This window comes from Aethalodelphis obliquidens, unplaced genomic scaffold, assembly GCF_003676395.1.
Source record: "Aethalodelphis obliquidens isolate GAN/ISIS:26980383/991018 unplaced genomic scaffold, ASM367639v1 scaffold31, whole genome shotgun sequence".
NCBI classification, from domain to species: Eukaryota; Metazoa; Chordata; class Mammalia; order Artiodactyla; family Delphinidae; genus Aethalodelphis; species Aethalodelphis obliquidens.
Window position 1 is genome coordinate 13,157,551 of NW_020837975.1, and position 18,935 is coordinate 13,176,485.

The 18,935-nt window shown below is 56.3% G+C and overlaps 1 protein-coding gene across 1 annotated transcript in view; it reads right to left on the reverse strand.

Annotated features, from left to right (window-relative positions):
* The window catches only part of TFEB (transcription factor EB), a 47,852-nt gene extending 29,914 nt beyond the window's left edge, over positions 1–17,938 (reverse strand). Inside the window, exon 1 of the mRNA XM_027127207.1 lies at positions 17,727–17,938. The gene's annotated coding sequence lies outside the window, so the exon portion shown is untranslated. The remainder of the gene's footprint in view (positions 1–17,726) is intronic.
* Between the last annotated feature and the right edge of the window lie 997 nt (positions 17,939–18,935).

Consider the following 18,935-nt stretch of genomic DNA (forward strand, 5'->3'; position numbering starts at 1 on the left):
TATACAGCACTTACTAGGTAGGCACTTGGTACATTATTATTTTACTGAATCCTTACAACACTCTACTCCCACCCCAACTTCACAGATGAGGAAACTGAGGCGCAGAGAGGTTGATGACTTGCCCAACGTCACACAGCTAGGAAGCAGCAAAGCCAGGACTTGAGCCCAGGCAGTCTGGCCCTGGAGCCTGCACACTCACCACTGAGCACCCTCCTTCCCTATAATGTCTGCCGGCTCCTCCCATAGCAGTGGCTGTAACAAGTGCCCCAGCTTGGGGCTTGCCCTCCTGCTCTGAGGAGGCCCTTCTCTTCAGGGGTCAGAGGCCGAGTGAATCCCTGAGGGATGGACGTGGGAAAGCCCACCCGATGAGCACCATCAGCTCATGCTCTCCGGCGGGATGGTAACCCCCAGCCCACCTCCCCACCTCCACCGACAGGCGCTGGAAGGATGAGGTCGTGGGGGAGCCAACAGCATTCAAGCACAAATAGGACGCCTACTGCATGCCCAGTTTTAAGCAGTGGCAGGTGCAGGAAGCAGAAGACTCTGCCCTTGCTGTCCTGCCAGAGGCTCTGGTCCCCAGCAATGCCCAAAGGGTCGCCCTGCCACCCCCACCCCCTTCAGTACTGTCTGCACCAGATGTTGGCAATGCTTAGAAACAGGATTAAAAATAGTCTCTATAATGAGTCAGTGCTAAGAATAACCTGGGCAAACAGCCCTCGGGGAGAGGACACTGCCAGGGAGGCACCACCACCTCCCACCTCCCAAGCCAGCCTGGCCCACCCCCCAGCCTTGCACCCGGAGCGCCCCCGCAGCCCGCAGAGAGCCTGGGATATTTATACCCCAACTGCTGAGTGGACAGAGATGTGGGCACGCCCGCACACTCTCCCTGCCTGAAGGGGCCGGGATATCAGAGGAGCGGGCAGATTCTGGAGACCACCATGCTCGAGGCGGAGCCGTACTGAGGCAGCGAGACACTTGAGTTTCCTTCCCAGTTGTGACACCAGCTCCCCACAGGACACTGGGAAACCATGCCCCCGGCTCCCCTCCCCTCCCCTGTGAAACGGGTCCCTAGTGTCAGCCGGACCAGCCCACTTCCTAGGTGACCAGGGGAACGGAGACCAGAGAGGGCCAGCAATATACTAAAGGGCAGACATCAAATGTGGGGAGCAAATCGGAACTTGGGAGTCAGAACCAAGCCAGATCCCACGGCCAGGGGCTCCCACATTTCTTCCATGCTCTTCCCTCATCGCCCCCACCCCGAAATGATCAGAATTGCTAGACTCATGGACATCTGGACACGAATTGAAGATTAACAGAGCACATTCACACAAGGTGTCAGAGCTGAACCCCTCAGTACCTGCAGGTGAGAGACAAGGTGATGAGTATCACTCTACAGTTGAAGAGACCGAGGCTCAGAAAACTGAATTAACTTGCTAGGAGCCCCTCAGCTGGGATGAAGCCTTATTGCCATCTACCAGCCCAGAAGCATCTCCCAGGAGCCCGTATGCTCCTCTTCCAGCGACACCCAGAAGGAACAGGACACCCTCTAACGCTGCTGGGAGGCAGAGGGAAGGGGCCAGAAAAAGGTGAGGAGCCTTCAGGAAGCGAGCAGACCACACACGTTGAAGGAGAGCAAGAAGCCGGTGTCCTGGGCAGAGCATGGGCCATGGAGTCAGGAGCCCTGGACTCTAGTCACAGCTCTGTTAGCGATAACTGCATGATCTGGGAAAACCATTTCCTAGGCTTCACTCTAGGTCTCAGTTTCTCCATCTGGAAAATGGAGCTTTGAACACCAGGCCTTTGAAATATCCTGAAGTATACCATGACCACACACTGGAGGTGCATAAAGAATATTAGCATATCAAAGGCTCTGACAAGTCCTGTAGCAAAGAAATCCATTTTTTTTTTTTTTCAACTCTCCCACTCCTGCTTTATCACCAAACCCTTCCACAGAACACTTCTTGAGAAACTCTGGAGTAGATCTGGGGTCAGCACTTCAAATGCCTCCACGGGCCAGCAGGAAACATGAAAGCTTGAAGCAGGCCCAGACAAAATACATCGGGACCTGCAGTTAGCTCCAAGCCCTGAAAAATTCCTGGTAGCTCTGGGGGCTGAAGAGTCTAGCATTTCTGTTCTGTGAAGGCCTCCCCCAGGACCCATCCGGGGTTTTGATCCCATCTGATCCTCAGCAATTCTGTTGAGAAGGGCAGGGAAGGGGTCAGTACCCTGCGTCACACAGCTGAGGAGACTGGGACCCAAGGAGACCAGAGAATGGGCCCCGGGCCACACAATGGTTCCCTGGTACAGACAGGAGAGATGGTGTCCTAAGTACCAAGCACTTGACCTCCATAAGCTCATGGAATTCTCACAACAACCCTTTGAGGAGGGCACTGCGGTTATACCCATTTCACAGAGCAAGAAACAAATGCGCAAAGAGGTTCGGGCTTGTGTCCAAGGTTGCACAGCTGGCAAGTGCTACTGTCTGGCTTTCAACCCTGGCAGCCTGAATCCAGAACTCATGCCCTCGGCCCAGCTCTGCCACTCACTAGCCAGCGAGAGAGATCTGACCATTCTGAGCCTCAGTTTCCTCACCTAAAAACGGGATGATAAAAAGACCTGCACGTGAGGTTACTGTGAAGATTCAATTTGCAAATATACAGAAGTGCCTGGCATACAGTAGGTACTCAATACACGTGACCTCTCATTCAATACCACATCCTCCTGTGGGAGCTCATGCCTGAGCCTCTGGGCTCTGGGTCTGGCAGCCTCAAAGCCACCCACAGCTTCCTGAAAATTGACCTCTGCCAAAAGTCCAAGGACACAGACCCTCCACCTGGCATCACAGGCCTCCAAGCTGGGGCTCCTCGGGTACCCCATGTAGGTGGGGGCTCTGGAGGTTGGGTTTCCCAGACCCAGGCCAAATCTGGGTCTCATCCCCTGGGGCCCCTAATGGGCCACCTCCCCCTCAGAGCCGGGGGTATCCCCAGCTCACCATGGGTCACAGGCCTCTCCCCACCCTTGCCCCAGGTCACGGGGTGGGGAGGTGGGGGGGGCTCTCCAGCGAGGCAGCTGATATCCTCATGACCTGCCCCAGCCCTCCCAGCCTTAGAGACAACAGTTACAACCCACCCAGAGCTCGCCACACTTCCTGTAGCCAGCTCATCCCCGTTACGTCACAAGGTGGGCATCACCACCCAGACGGCTGGCTGCTCAGGGATTTGTATGTCCACTTTAGAGATGAAGAAACGGAGACCCCAACTTAGCCCGGGCAGAGATCTAAGTCATAGAAAGGTTTCTGGCTCCTGGACCAGGGCACAGGGCTGAGCCAGGTCCCAGGCCAGGCCCGGCCCATCTGAGCCAGCCGGGGCTGCACAAAGGAGGAGAAGACTCAGGAGACTCCCAGGGGCCAAGAGGAGGAGGGAGAGTATCTAAGCCCTGAGTCCCACCCATCACCACAGATCCTGCAAGTCTTGGGGTGGGCGGAACATCAGTAAACCTGAGTCCTCCTCTACCCCACCCCACCCCAGCCAGGGAAAACGTGCACAGCCCTCACCCAGTGCCTTGAGACAACTCTCACCCTCACCTCTGGCCAGGCCTGGCCCCGCAGCCCTCCACTGACAGGGAGCCCCCACTGGGGGGCTCTCTATCTCCAGACCCCAAGTCAAACACTCACCCCAGGCATCGCCTCCCCTCACTGTCCCCACCCCATGCATGTCATCACCCAGGAAGCCCTCCCTAACCACCCCCTGCCCTCTGTGTCTGCTGACCCCCACCGGGCCCGCTCACCAAGCCACCTTGCTAAGAATTGGGTTCCAACCCCCCAGTCTGGCTCCCACGTGTGGAGCTGGGTCTCACCCTGAGCAGGTGCTCCATAAACATCACTGCACGGGAGGGAGATCATCTCTCAGGCGGTGGCCCCAAATATTTTGACCATGACTCACAAAAAGTATATTTTGTTTGACCCAGGACACACACACACACACACACACACACACACACACGGAGTGCGTGTACACATGCACATGAAACTCCAAAAAAGTTGTACAAAACAACACTTACCAGTACTGTGCAATAATACACTTGGATGTTTCCTATCATTCTTTTCCATTTAATTTATTACTTCCTTTTCATTTCATTTTCATTGAGACCCACTAAGCTGATTTCATGGCGAGATTAGGGTCCAATCAGTTGCCCCGATCCACAGTTCAAAGAACGGCCCTCCCAGGATATCTGCATAGCCCCGCTCCCTGCCTGGCGCACGACTCTCTGTGTAACAGGTGCCTAAGAGAGGCATCCATGTGGCGGACACTGACGCCGGCCAGGCCTGTGCTAAGCATTCTCTTATGGGATCTCATTTCATCCTCACGATCACTTTAAGAGGAAGGGACCGGGAGGAGTTTTACATGTGAGGAAACTGAGGCCAGGGTCCCAGAGTAAACGGCTGAGGCAGGGGTCAGAGCCAGGCTGCCTGAATCTGGAGCCACGTTCATGACCATCCTGCCCCGTCCTGCCCCCCAGGGGAGTGGCCTTCAACTCCTCTCGAAAGTCCACCCACTGGCAGGGAGCTCTGCCCAAGGAAGTCCACTCCCTCCCACTACGAAAAAGCCATTACCTATATCAATGTCATTCTTTATATTTGTTGATTATGTTATTGGAAATGGTACAAAGAGAAGACAGGGCTCCTGGCCGGAGCTGACTGGCCGTGAGGCGGGCCCCCACCGCTCTCACCACACACCCTACTCCCTCCTCTCCACCCGCCCACCTCCAGCGGAACCCAGAGGAGGTCCAGCAGGGCTAAGGCAGACCATTCTGCTGTTCTCCTCACTGACAGCACTGCCCTGGTAAGTCACGCGATGCCTCTGTGCCTCCGTGTCCCCATCTGTGAAATGGGGATGATGACAGCGCCCACCTCACAGGGTGAGTGTGAGGGTCCAAGAGGCTGGTACAGGTCAAGCCTTTGGCCCAGCATCTGACGTGGAGTGAGGCCCGGAAACAGGAGCTCTTATTAGTATCCCCAGGCCCCACTCAAATCCTCGCCATCAGAGATGATCCCCGTGAACCTGGTGTTTTGCTGTTTGCGCACAAACATGCTCACATGCAGGTACGACGTGAACCTGCGCCAGGTGCCGTTCTGAGCACTCTCCATGAATTAAGTCTTTTAATCCTCAGAATGAACCCACACGGTGGGCACTGTAACTGTCATCTCCATTTTACAGAAGAGGAGACTGAGGCCCCAGGATCACAGAGCTGCAAAAGCGGCAGGGCCAGGACTTGAACCCAGCTGGCCCGGCAGCGTCTGCTCCCAGTCTTGACGTCAGTGCGTATTTCCTGCAGCCTGGCCGCCGGGCTAAGTGCATCACGCCCATTACCTTCTCACCAGAGGCTCAGACGAGTCCAGGAGAGGAGGAGAGGAAGCAGGGAGCGCGTAGTTACACTGCCCAGGGCTGCACGGCTCTGCAGAGGTGGGACTGGCAGTCTGCTTCTCCTGATTTCACATGCTTTCCACCATCCCATCCTCTCTCTCCCCAGCCCCTCCCTTCACCACCTGCTTCCCCAGCCCTGACTCCGCTCAAAAGATACCCACGTGCCAGTGCAGCCTGCGGGACCTCATCCCCACTAACTCAGCTCCCCAAAGACATCCCCCCCCCCCCCCCCCCCCACACACGTGCACACATGCCCGCGTAACTGGAGAGGGGAGCGCCCTGGAAGGAGGCTCCCAGGAAGGCTCAGCTCTTCGGGGGTCCAGAGCCCAGGGCCGTGCCCCCGGCCCCTGTGCCGGCTCCAGTTTCCTCATTTTCCCCAGGGCTGTTTCTCACCCAGCCCCCCGCACCTTGGCCTGAGAGGAAGTTGCACAATCCCCTGGGAGCTGCAAGTGTGCTGAGGATTACTCACAGTGCAGAGGGAACCACACGCCCGGAAGGCCTCACACCCACAACCCTACCCAACGCCGATGGGCTCCCAGCTCCCATCTCGTGGACCCGGGGCTCCAGGCCACCTACAGGGTCCCTCCCTACTCCAGACTGAGCCAATGACAGCCCCACTGCCCACAGAGCCACACAGGGCCCCAGGCCAAGCTGCCCCTGCCCCGAGATGGAGAGGCACAGAGGGGCAAGAATTTGCAGGAATCCTACTAGGTCCCGGGCGGGCCAGACCCTAACCCACACATCCTCCCTGCCCCTCCTGGAGGTGTGTGCCCCCTTAGCCAGAAGCCCCACGGTTCACCACTTTCCTGACTGACCCCACACCTGTGACCTCAGCCTTTGGCCTTCCCAGGGCCTCCAGACACCCAATTCACACTCTCACTCTGGCCCACCTTGAAATGGACCCTGAGACCCAGCACAGTCCTGTGAAGCTCTGGGGAGATCTGAGCCACCATACGATTCTCACTTGTGGGAAAATGTTCTTGCTACACTTGAGATTTCAGAGGTTCCTCAGCCCCCGAAGCACTTCTCTAACAGCCTGAGACACCTGACATTTCGCTAGTGTTTCTTTCTGGTGGCTAAGGGACTCCCATCTCTGGCAGTTAGATACTGCTTGTCAAGAAAGGCAGGCAGTCACTGAGCTGTCGTTAGTCATCTACACCTCAGGGTGGATGAGTTTACTAGGCCCTTTCACAAGAGTTTGTCTCAGGAAGGGATAGTGTAGTGGCGGGGAGACTAGGCACGCCAAGGCTCCTGAAGACGCAGGGGGTGAGGTGAGCCTCCGAATGGGGAGGTCAAGGAGGCCCAGAGAGCTCTGACCCAGACTCTGACCCAATCCTGGGCCCTCCCTGAGATAGCAAACTCCAGAAGGACACAAAGCTTGGCCTGGGTGTACAAAGCCCCTAAGGATGACCTCTGGCTCCCACGCTTCACCACCGGACTTGAAATGGGGCCTCAGATAAGGAGTATGATAAGCACCTCTTATCACCCCAGACAACCTTGGACTCCCACCCAGCTGAGGACAAAGTCAGAAGTGGTTTTTCCTGGGCCCCAGGGCTCCCCAGAGAGCCCCTCATTTCTGCAGCCCTCATCAAAAGGCAGGGGCCCTCGGGGCAGTTCCCCCACAGCCCTCTGACACCTGGAGTAGCAGGAGGCCCACGGCCATCACCTGATGCCTCCAGCTCACTGGATGGACAGGGAGCACAGTCGAGGGGAAGGGCCGGCGCTGGAAACCCCCACCCCCTAGAAACAATGGCCATGGGCCCCTTTGCCGGGATGCTCCCCAAGATGCCTACACAGCCACCCTCTCCCCAGTCCTGACAACAACCTACGAAGGGGAGGGGGCAGCAACACTTGCCACCGTCCTTTTGAGATGAGGACACTGAGGCTCAAAGCATTTAGTCACTTCCCTAGGGCCACACAGCGAGGTCATGGCAAATCTCAGGTTCCTGGATCCTTCCCTAGAACAGAGTTTCTCAACCTCAACACGGCTGACACTTGGGGCCGGATAACTCTTTGTTGCCGGGCTGTTCTGAGCATTTCAGACCCTTTAGCAGCATCTCTGGCCTCTACCCACTAGATGCCAGTAGCATTCCCTGAGTTGTGACAACCAAAAATGTCATCAGACATTGCCAAATGTCCCATGGGAGACAAAGAGAACTATGGCCCTAAAAGGACCTGAAAGTCGGGCACCTGCCAATTCTAAATTGAAGGGTATCTGCTGGAGCCCTAGATGTGCCAGGCAGGAGGGCCTGACGGTGCTGGTAAGTACCCTGTCGGCTCAGTACCCTCTGGGCAAAGCTGCCTCCTTGGCAGCCAGTGCCACTTGGGAATCTCGTCCCAAGACCACCTACCCCTCGCCAACCTATAAACCAGCCCCCTCCCTGGCATTCAATATTTCAGTGGTCTTTCAATGATCTTGATCACTCACCCCTGTGAGTAAAAAATTTTGAGCACCCCCAATATTAGTTCCTTTTCTCAGGAATTGCTTATAAATACCAGTGTATTAATATATCATGCATGTGAGCAAACATACACAAAAATAGATCTATAAAAAAGGTGAGAAGGGAAATATAAATTACACCCATGATGAGATACTGTTACACGCTCACCAGTGGGACAGAACTGAAACAGTCTACCAATACCAAGTGTTAGTGAGGATACAGAGCGTGCAACCACTTAACACAGTATTTACTAAAGTTGAAATACGCATTGCATACCCTGTGCTCTAGCAATTCCGTTCCGGGTTATATGGACTCTGGAGAAGTGTATGCACCAGTGTACCAAGAAGCAAATTCCAGGATGTTCTTACGGCATTGTTCACAGTAGCCAGAAAAGGAAAGCAACCCAAAGGTCCATGAGTGGCGGGATGGATACAAATATGGTAACAAGTTCATACAGGGGATACTATACAGCAGTGAAAATGAACACACCACAGCTACACACAACAATGGTGGACGGATCTCACAACGTGACAAAAGAACACGTTCAGTGTCATTCCAGCTCTAGAAACTCAAAACCAGGCAAAACTAAACTCTCTTGCTAAAGGATGCAGGTACAGGTGGTTACATGATAAAGGAAAGCAAGGAACCGATTATCTTGAAAGTCACAATAGTGGTTTGCTCTGGGGGAGGGGCTTATGACCAAGGTGGGGCACACAAGCTGATTTCAGAATGCAGGTTACATTCTGTTTCTTCATGTGGGTGGTGGTAACCTGGGTGTTCACTTTTGTTTGTTTGTTTGTTTGCGGTACGCGGGCCTCTCACTGTTGTGGCCTCTCGCATTGCGGAGCACAGGCTCCGGACGCTCAGGCTCAGCGGCCATGGCTCACAGGCCCATCCACTCCGTGGCATGTGGGATCTTCCCGGACAGGGGCACGAACCCGTGTCCCCTGCATCGGCAGGCGGACTCTCAACCACTGCGCCACCAGGGAAGCCCGGGTGTTCACTTTTATAATTATTTATTACATTATCCATATAGGTTTATGCTCCTTTTGGCAATTATGCTATATTTCACCATAAAAGGAGGGACAAAACGATGAGATAGAAATACATAGAAATAGAAGTTCTAATATTTTCTTCTCACACCTGGCTTTGAAAACCATTATGATTAGGCCAAACCTACTGGATGAAAAGCTATAGTTAGTCACAGGTCTGGAGGAGCCAGTGACACCCAGGGCTGTCTGTAGAGGGGCTCCTCCAGCTGGCCCAGACTATGGGCTGCCCCTCAGCCCACAGGACCAGGCCCTTTCATCTCCCACCCACCCCGGGGCATCCCAGCCACCACATGCCCCTGGTGGCCACGGGCAGGGGGTTGCATGATGCTGGGCTCCCTCGCACCCACCTCACCCTGCCCTGGGCCATTCCTCTGGGTCCCCGACAGCAGAGCTCAGAGGTCCACACTGGGAAGGCCCTAGGGGAGCAGGGCGGGCCTCACACACCCTCTAAATACACCAAAAGAAGGAGGGAGGCAGAAAAATGAAATGAAGGAGATGAAGCAGGACAGGGAGACACACCCGCATCTAGGCCTGATGTTCCAGATGCCTTGGAACTAGATGAAGGGTCAGAGGGATAGGGATGTGGGGGCAAAGGAAAGAGGGGGGAAGAGAGGGATGCTGGAGGTGGGGTGGGGGAGCAGAGGCACTGCTCCGGTTCCAAGCCCAAGTCTTGGGGCTCAGCAACAGGTGTGCCCAAAGATGCCTGAGCTGTTGCACCCAATTTAGCACCGTGTGCCCCAGGGCCCAGGGCTTCAAATGACAGGCGGGTAGCTCAGGAGCCAGCAGCCTCCCTGTGGCCTCACCTCTCACTCAGCAGCCTCTAGGCCTCTGGGAAGAAAGGACCCTGTCCAGGAAGGAAGGCTCCTGGGCCTGCCTGCAGAGGTGACCCTCGGGTGGGAGGACCCAGGGATCGAGAGAGCCACCCTTTCTGGAACTCAAGGGGTGAGAAGGGCTGAGCCAAGGTCTCAGTGCTGGCATGAGCCCTTCTGTAAAAACTCTCTCTGGACCAAGGAAGAATGCCCTTCGCCGGGGAGGGGTAAATTGGGAGATTGGGATTGACATATACACTCTACTATACATAAAATAGATAACTAATAAGAACCTACGGTATAGCACAGGGAACACTACTCAATACTCTGTAATGACCTAGATGGGAATAGAATCTAAAAAAAGAGTGGATATGTGGATATGTATAAACTGATTCACTTTGCTGTACACCTGAAACTAACACAACATTGTAAATCAACTATACTCCAATAAAAATTAATTAAAAAAAAAAAAGGAAGAATGCTCTTCAGACCAAAGGGCCAGGCGTCGACACATTTGTGGTCATTTAGTCCACGGCTCTGTACTATCTCACATCACTCTGCCTTTCACTGTCCTCTGCAGTTACTGAAATTCCCCACCAGGCTATCAGTTTTGGGAGAGGAGCCGTGTCTTTATTCCCACCCACCCTGCTTGGCCGGCACAGTGCCAGGCCCCTACTCAGTTGTGCCTGCTGACCCCAATGGATGCTGGAGCGGGTCCCCCGCACTCCCTGGATCCCGGTCCCCTCCTCTCGACAACACAGGGGCTGCGCCAGCCGGCCTCTGAGGCCCACAGCCCTGCAGCTCCAATCAGCCCATGGCAAAGCCAGAGGGTGCCTCGCTGGCAGGGGCAGCTGAGAGCACACCTGGCCAGGGCAGGGAGGGGACAAAAGCGGCAGGGGGTGGACAGGATAGTGTGTCACCTCCTGGCCACACTGCACCCCTCAGGGATGTAAGAGCTGGGGCAGGCGCTGTCCCCAAACCAATCGTAAGCAAGCAGAGGACAGGCTGTGACTTCCCTCGGCAAACAGGGGAAAACGAACTGGAGCCCCACCCCACAGACCCACTGGTAGAACTGGGGTGGGGGGTGGGGGGGTGGGGGCAGGGCTGCTGCTGCAAACTCTCCGCGGGGAGGGACAGGCTGCGAGCCCCATGCTAGAGCCAGGCTGGGCCTGGATCACTGTGGGCAGAGGCAGGGAGCTCCTCCTTGTACAAGTTCCTGGGAACCAGTCCCTGGGTCTTAAATGGTGATGTTCCTGCAGGGCAGAGACCACGGGTAAAGTATCTGTGTGTCCTCGCTTCTGAGCACACGACTGGGGCCCGATTCACGCTCGCTCACTCACTTCATAAAGCTATACTGAGCACGCATTACACACCAGCCTCTCTCCAGGCACTGGCGACACTGCATCCTACAAGACAGACCCCACCCCTGTGCTCAGAGTGTGACCTTGGAGCAGTCCATTCATCTGCAGATTGATGGGCTCTGACTCCAGCTCCTCTCACCACCCCCCTGCAGGGCTGGAGGACCTACCGTCACCTCTTCTCACCCCCCAGAAGGCTTCCCTGAAACTCCCCCAGCTTCCAAGGAAGACTCCACCTACACAGGCCTCCCAGTGAAACCCCACTGTCACCCGGCTATCTGCTGCCCTCAAGGCCCAGGACCCCCTGGAAGATGATGGACATCCCTCCTCCGAACAATGCCCCCCCCACCACCACTCCACCGCCTCCAGGCCGGGTGAAGAAAGGAGAAGGAAATGGCTGTTTTTTTTTTTTTTGCGGTACGCCGGCCTCTCACTGCTGTGGCCTCTCCCGCTGCGGAGCACAGGCTCCGGACGCGCAGGCTCAGCGGCCATGGCTCACGGGCCCAGCCGCTCCGCGGCACGTGGGATCTTCCCGGACCGGGGCACGAACCCGTGTCCCCTGCATCGGCAGGCGGACTCTCGACCACTGCGCCACCAGGGAAGCCCGGAAATGTCTATTTCTTGCATGTGTATTATCATTTTTATTATTAACCAAAAAATGCAATTCAAACAGTGATCAAACACCCCCCACAGGGCGGGAAAGTAAAATAACATGATGGGTCTTTCTACACCTGCATTTTGGGCTGCTTTGGACACCTCCACCCTGGTGCCAGCAACGCCACCCCGGCTCCAAGCACTTTTACGGGAGCTTCAGACCCCACCGCCCCCAGGTCCCGATGACTCTCGGGGCTGGTGCTGTCCACCTCACCCTGCCTTAAGCAGTAACTATTTCCTGAGCACCTGTCCTGAAGGGTGGGGCTAAGACTGGACCCTGGTCAATTTAATGGGAGGTGAGGGCAGAAAGTCAGGATGGGGGAGGGAGGGCTGACCATACCAGAGACTAGGGGTCACCAAATGGTCTCAGAGTGGTTCCTACCCTGGGGACCTGGATTCGAAAAGGAGACAGGCCTAAGAGACCCAAAGCAAGCGGAGACCCAGGAAACAGATAGCTCTGGCCTGGGGAGCTGCAAAACAGTAGGTTATCAGAGCGGGGTCCCAGGACCGGAAGCATTAGCATTACCAGCAAACGTGTCAGAATTGCAGATTCTAGACCTATTGGAATTTGCAGACCTACTCAGTTAGAAACCCTGAGAGTGGGGCCCAGTAAACTGTTTGAACAATCCTGCAGTTGATCCTGATGCCCACTCCAATTTGAGAACCACTGTCCTAGAGACAGGGCTTTAGAATCATCAGACAAAATTTTCTTTTTTCTTTTTTTTTAATATTGATGCCTAAGCCCCTCCCTGAAGACTCAGATGCAACAGTTTTTTTTAAAAGAGCTCCCCAGGGCATCACAACATCCAGCTGGAGCTGCAGATGGAGCAGTCCCCTGGTCTCCTGGAAGGGTGTGCCTCTATGGACAGAGGATTTGCCTATAGGGAGGGGAGTAGGGGAGGGGTTGCCAGGAGAAGGGACCAGCATGAACAAGGGCTGGGACGAGGGAATATGGACCATGGGTTTCTGGATGGTCTGTTGGAATTCCTGGATTAATCCCATGGCATCACATTTGATTCTGGGACCCCGCTGTGTGGATAGAAGACAAGAAGGTGGCCTGGCCCCAAGGAAGCTGGACAAGGGTGGGGATGACCAGACCTAATTTCTCTTCCTCCTCATGCCCACACTTAAAGAGACAGGAAAGAAAACTGGTGATGACTCTGCCTCTTGCTTCTGCCCCTCTCGGCTGCCCTCTGCTCTCACCCACTGCCCCCACTGCCCCATAGCCAGCAAAGCACTTCCTGTGGGCACGGTAAGTTCCACATCCTGCCTTATGGCTGAGATTTTATCTCTACTTTTAGTGGCATTGCAGACAAGGAGATCTGTATCTCTGGTCAGAGTACAGGAGGGCCAGGCAGCAGGAGGGCAGGGGAAGGGCCTCTGGTCAGGAGTGAGTAGTAAGTGACCAGGCCAGATGCTATCCTAGGAGTCCCAAGGGGCAGGGCAGGGCAGGGGAGGTAGAGATGCTGCAGGCATGGCCAAATCTGCTACCTTGTTAATTGTGGAGACCTAGCAGGGTGTGGTACAACAGGGAGTGGTGGGGACTGTGGCCATGGAGTCTGCAAAGCCCCATATAAGGCATTTTGCTCGAGGCTGCTAGACCCAAGGAAGAGGCCTGTTTGCAACCCATAGGTCTTTATTTCTCCCCTAGAACTCCCTATGCCTCTGTTTCCTCACCTGGAAATGAGAAATAAAGACATTATAGAAGTTAATTATGATAATTAACATTTTTTGAGCACGGCACTGTTCTAGGTCCTGTACATGCTGCAAGCACCCACACACTTAGCCCTCCCTACAGCACTATTAGGTAGGTGCTACTATACTCCTCGATTGCTAGGTGTGGAAACAGAGACACAGTGCGGTTTAGCAGCTTGCCCAGGGTCACACAGCTGGTAAGTGGCAGAGCTGGGATTCCAAGCCAGGCAGCCTGGCCCTGGAGCTCATGCTCTAGGGTACACTTAGCCCAGCGCTCAATACATGGTAGCTATGGCTCTGTCCCAAGAAAAACTGGCTGGTCGCTCCACGGGGCCAGGCTTTAGCGAAAGCTCTATTGAGTGGACTTGGGCAGCACCTCCCCCCTCCCCTGCACCCCATACCCAACCCTTTCTGAAGCCTCTCCTGCCTTGGTGCCTTTGCGGAAGATGGATAGAAGGCTCGCGCTGGAGGGGACTCCACAGATGATCTAGGTCCACAGATACGGAAACCGAGGCTGAGAGAGGCAGGCACCGGTCATGGCTACACAGAGGGAGAAAATTTGGGCCACCTTTGCAGTCTACCACACTAATAAAGAGAAATGGGCAGGATGGAGGAGAGGGTTGAATAAGGGTGGGAATGGGCGCTAAAATGTGAGGCAGGTCCCAGGTCATGTCAAGGTATATTTTATACAATATCACTACAGGTATTTTGTGATACCACACGGCCTGTCAGCGCGGGGTCTCCCGGGTTCTTCTCATGACTCCCTACTGTCCCCTTCTCACCCAACAGCCCCCCAGCCTTTTCTCCACATCTGATTAAACAAATGCTTACTAAGGGCTTCACTGTAGGGGAACGTTTGAGGTATCCAAGGAGCCCCAGGAAGCCTTGTCTGAACCCATCTCTTCCCCGGGCCGGGCAGGAGAGTTCTTGCCAGGGGTCCTTCGTCACCTGTGTCAGCAGCTCAGAAGAGCATCCAGGAGACAGGTATGTCCTGGGGCAGGGGCTTCAACAAGTCCCACCCCTGCTCAGAGCAGGAGACCCCGGAGGGGGAAAAGAAGGTTCCTGCACCACGACACACCCTGCCTTTTAAGACAGAACTCCTGGGAAACCCTGAAGTGGTCTTCTGCAGGGATTGAGAACATGGATTTCGGACTCAGTTGGGCCTGGGTTAGAATCCCTACCACTTCCAGGCTATGTGACTTCAGGCAACCTGCTTAACTTCTCTGAATCAGTATAATGAAAATAATAAGTCCTACCTCATTCTGAAGAGTAAATATACAATAAATGTTGAGAACTATTATTATAACTAAATTTTATTACAATATTGTTCTATTATAGCATAAAGAGAATAGATGCATATTCTATTAATTTATCGTTACACTCTCACAGACATGCATATACACAACTCATCTATATACATGTATGTAGATACCTATAACCTCATAACCACACACACAAACTCCCATCAATCACATACACCCCACACTGACATACAGAGCAGCACCCTGGACTCACCATGTACCAGGCACCTGACTCCTTACAGCAGCCTGTGAAGTTTGTACATTTTTATCTCCCTCTTTTCAGATGAGGTTACATATATTATATGCAAAAACACCCACTGTATCCTGGGATGTGGACACTTCTGGCAGCTCTGGGAACTCTGAACTCCCTCCCTCTGTATCAGAGGAGGCCAACCCAATTTCCACTGTCATCTCCAGGGCAGCCCCAAGCTGGGCCCCAAGTGCTGACTGCCCTCCATCCCTAGGACAAAGGCCCAACCTGGCTTTCATGCCAGCTGCGGTTGGGGAAACCCCTGCTGCCTGCAGAAACCAAGTTGACTTTGAAAAGGAAGAGACAGAAGCCAGGGGGTGGCTAGGCCACTCCCTGTGGGGGCAGGTGCTAAGTAACTCTATAAACTCTGGCTAATGATGCAATTACAGCCATAAACAGAGCCCCAGGAGGGATCCAGGCCAGAAGCCAGACCCTCAAAGGGGGCAGGCAGCCAGGCCTGAGAGGTGGGAAGCCCCTCCCACCTGCTTTCCAGCCGAGAGGCTGAAAGGGAGGCCTCACTGGCCCTGGAGGTGAGCACTGGGTACTCCCATCATCCCAGAACCCTGGATGGGCTCCTGCCTGCCCTGGCCCACCCTCCTACCCACCACTGACTGTGAGTTACCAGGCCATCAGCCCACAGAAGCCCCGGGGCTCTCCCTGGATTGCGTGCTCACCTGAGGAGATGTCCTCAATCCCTGCACCCCTTCCATGGGACACAGAACCAGGAGGCCTGGGTTCCCATTTGGCTGCACCTCACAGAGCTGAGTCGAGGACAAAATAGCACTGCAGCTGTAACAGGCCTTGTAAACTGTGAGCAATATTGGCTGCTCTCCCGCACAAGCAGAGCATAGAGTCACCCTAAACAGCCCTTCATTTACACTCTCTGGTTCCCTACTCACATCTAGAAGCCAGGAGGCAGGCAGAATGAAGGGGTCCAAGTAAATTCCACGGCTGGGGAAACTGAGGCAGGGCTCCCAAGGCAGCCAGCCCTTCCCCTCTCCAGCCTCTTCTGGCCTGGCTGTCTCTCTCCCAGACTGCGATCTCCCTGAAGGCAGGGCCTGGGGGCCATCTCTCAGGCTGAGAAGAGTGAAGGCCTCAGAGGGCACAAGCCAAGGAACGAAGAACTGCGATCTGACCTGAGGGCACCCACAGCTGGCGGCCTTGGAGGACACCAGAGACCGGCCCCTACCTTCCCCTCCACCGCCAGTTGCCCGAGAGTGCCAGGTCTTGGGCCGGTGGAATCTCAGCTCGCAGGGTCCTGAGCCCACATCCCAGAGGTGTCACTGGGGACCTGAACCGGCCTGTCCCCTTCCCTGCTCACCCAAGCACCCCTCTCTCAGGGTGGGGGCTGGGGTCTGGGCGGCAATTAACTGACACTTCCCCAGAGAACACTAAGCCAAAGAGCTAAAGTTTAGTCCAGAAACTGTTCGCGCAGAACCATCCCCAGAACAGACGGGCGGCAGGAGTGGACGGGGCATCTGAGAAGGCCCCCGCGGTGAGGGGCTGGCCTGGAATGAGGAGGGGGTGGGGGAGCCCTGGGCAATGCGGGCGCTCGCGCAGACGAGCCCCGCCCCAGGCGCCCTCTCCCCCTCCCTCCCTTCCTCCCTCCCCCTGGGCGCTGGGCTGGGGCGCGCCGGGCGGCTTCAGCGCGAACCTGCTCGCGCAACCCTGAGCAGCTCGGGGCAGCCGTGCGTGAAGCCAGAACCCCCGGCGGGAGGGGGCCGAGGGGCGGGGGAGCCGAGCTGGCATCAGCCCGCTCCCTTCGAGGAGGCGAGCGCACTCGCTGCGGCCGAATAGCTGATCGGGGTACCGGGAGGAGGGGAGAAGAAGGAGCGCTGACTCGGGGGCGGGACAGCCTGAGGTTGGGCGGTGCGGACTCAGGGAATCGGGGGGAAGGAGGCGTGTTTTCCGGGATTCGGGACCGAGAAGAAGGGGGATACTCAGGGGGCGGGCAGATGGCTGGGAGCTCCAGGGAAGGTAGAAAGAGGGGCGTGCAGTGGGTGAGCTCTGGGGTTGGGATTCCCTAAGGTCGTGGAATAATGCAAGGGGGAGAAAAAGACTGCGCTCAGGGATACCGGGGGACTCTGGCAGACGCGGCTTCTTCAAGAGGCCGAGGGGGAGGAAGGGACGGGAAGGGAGGGAGGGATGGTACTTCCACCCGCCCCCCCCTCAGCTTCCAGCAGCCCGGCCCCCGGGGCGTGGCGCCGCTCCGGCCCTCCCATTCCCCCGGACCATCCAGGCAGGGCCTGGCCCGGCCGGACTCGGCCCCCGCACACCTCCCCTACCTCCGGCGCCTTCCCCTGTGCCACCCGCCCCAGCCGCGTCCGGTGGAGAAGAAGTGGGCGCCGGGCCCACACGCCCTCAAACTTCTTGCAAGTTCACTCCCACGTCTCCCGCCCCTTCGACTCCCAGCTCCCGGGCCGGGAAGGCCCGTGCCCGCCACGGCCCCTCCCGCCTGGTTACATAAGGTCGTAGAGAAGCCGCCCCCCGGCCGTGGCCTGAAGGGAGGGGCTGAAGGGGCTCCCAGGCTCCGCGGGCAGCGCCGCCCCGGCCATGCGCCGGGCGTCCCGGGCTAGACGGACAGCGGGGCGGGTGGCAGCGCGGCGCACACGGTCTCGCTCCCCTTTCCAGTCGACACCCCCACCCACCCACCTGTCTCCCGGACCCACTGTATCGGAGCAGGGGAGCCTGGGTCGGGGGTTCCGGGCCCTCCGCGCACCCCTTGCCCCCCAGCGCTGCTCACCTAACTATGAAGGTCAATCCGTCCGCCGCCCGCGCCCCGCGGCTCCGGCAACTTGTCCCAAGTTCAGGTGTCCGGCCCGAGAGCTGTGCCGGCCACCCCCTCCCGGGCTCCTCAGGCTCCGCGCCACCAGGGAGGCCCGCCCCTGTCCGCCCTTCCTTCTGCCGTCGGCGCCGCCGCCGCTCCCTACGTCCAGCCGGCGGCCGCCGCCTCCGCTGTCACTGAGCCCCGCGCCCGGCGCCGGGGCTCCTGCTGTCACTCCGCACTCACTTCCCGCCGCGCCCGGCAGAGGGCAGCACCCTACCCCGCGGCCCCGCCCCGCCCGACTCCGCCCCACGTCGGCCTGCCGCGGAGCCCGCTGGGAAGCGTAGTCCTCCCTGCAGCTCGGCTAGGCATGCCGGGATTTGTAGTCCCGCTCTGTGAGTTCAGGCCTGTACAGGGACTTGGCGTTTAATTTGGAAACTTCGTTCCACTTCGTTTCTACCCCTTTTGCAAGTTTTCTCTTTTCAGTAAGTGATGTCCGAACCACACAGATCACCACAATACACCCTGTGGCCTATCTGACCCCAAGGAGAGACTTGCAGCGGGCTGGCTTTCCTGGAGTCTAGGAAAGATGTAGGGTCCCAGATGGTGTGCTGTTGCCATAGAAACCCCTCTGTGTCAAACCTCAGTTTCCCTCCTGGTTTGGAGTGGGGTACCAGACCTGGATCTTGAGCATAAGGGACAAGGTTGGTCAGCATGGTAAAGGAAATATGACTATAAAATAGAGCCCACCTCCCCCCTAATTGTGAATTCTCCATTTATATATACCCCCTCCCCACCTAGACCTCATCAGCCGAGCTTGCAGGTACCCCCCGCTGCCATGTTGCTGGACAGAAATTTCCTGACCTCTTTCGTGTCACCTTCCCCTGCTGGAAGTTACAGGGTGCTGAGCTATCATTCTTTGCCTTTTCCTCCTCCTCCTCCTCCCCCTCCCCATACCGTGTCCCTCCCCCACCCCCACCAGGTTTCGGGTTTTTTGCTGGGAGGGTCCTATGGAGGACAGGAATGAAGTCCAGAAGGACAAGACCTCTTGCTCAGTTGGTTAGAACAAATGGGTTTGATTTTCATGTGATTCAAATAGCTATCCCTCTTGTCCATGGTTGAGAGCCAGCCCTTCTTTAAAGACAAGCCCTGGGACATAGGGGTCTGGGTTAAAATATGATAGGCTTA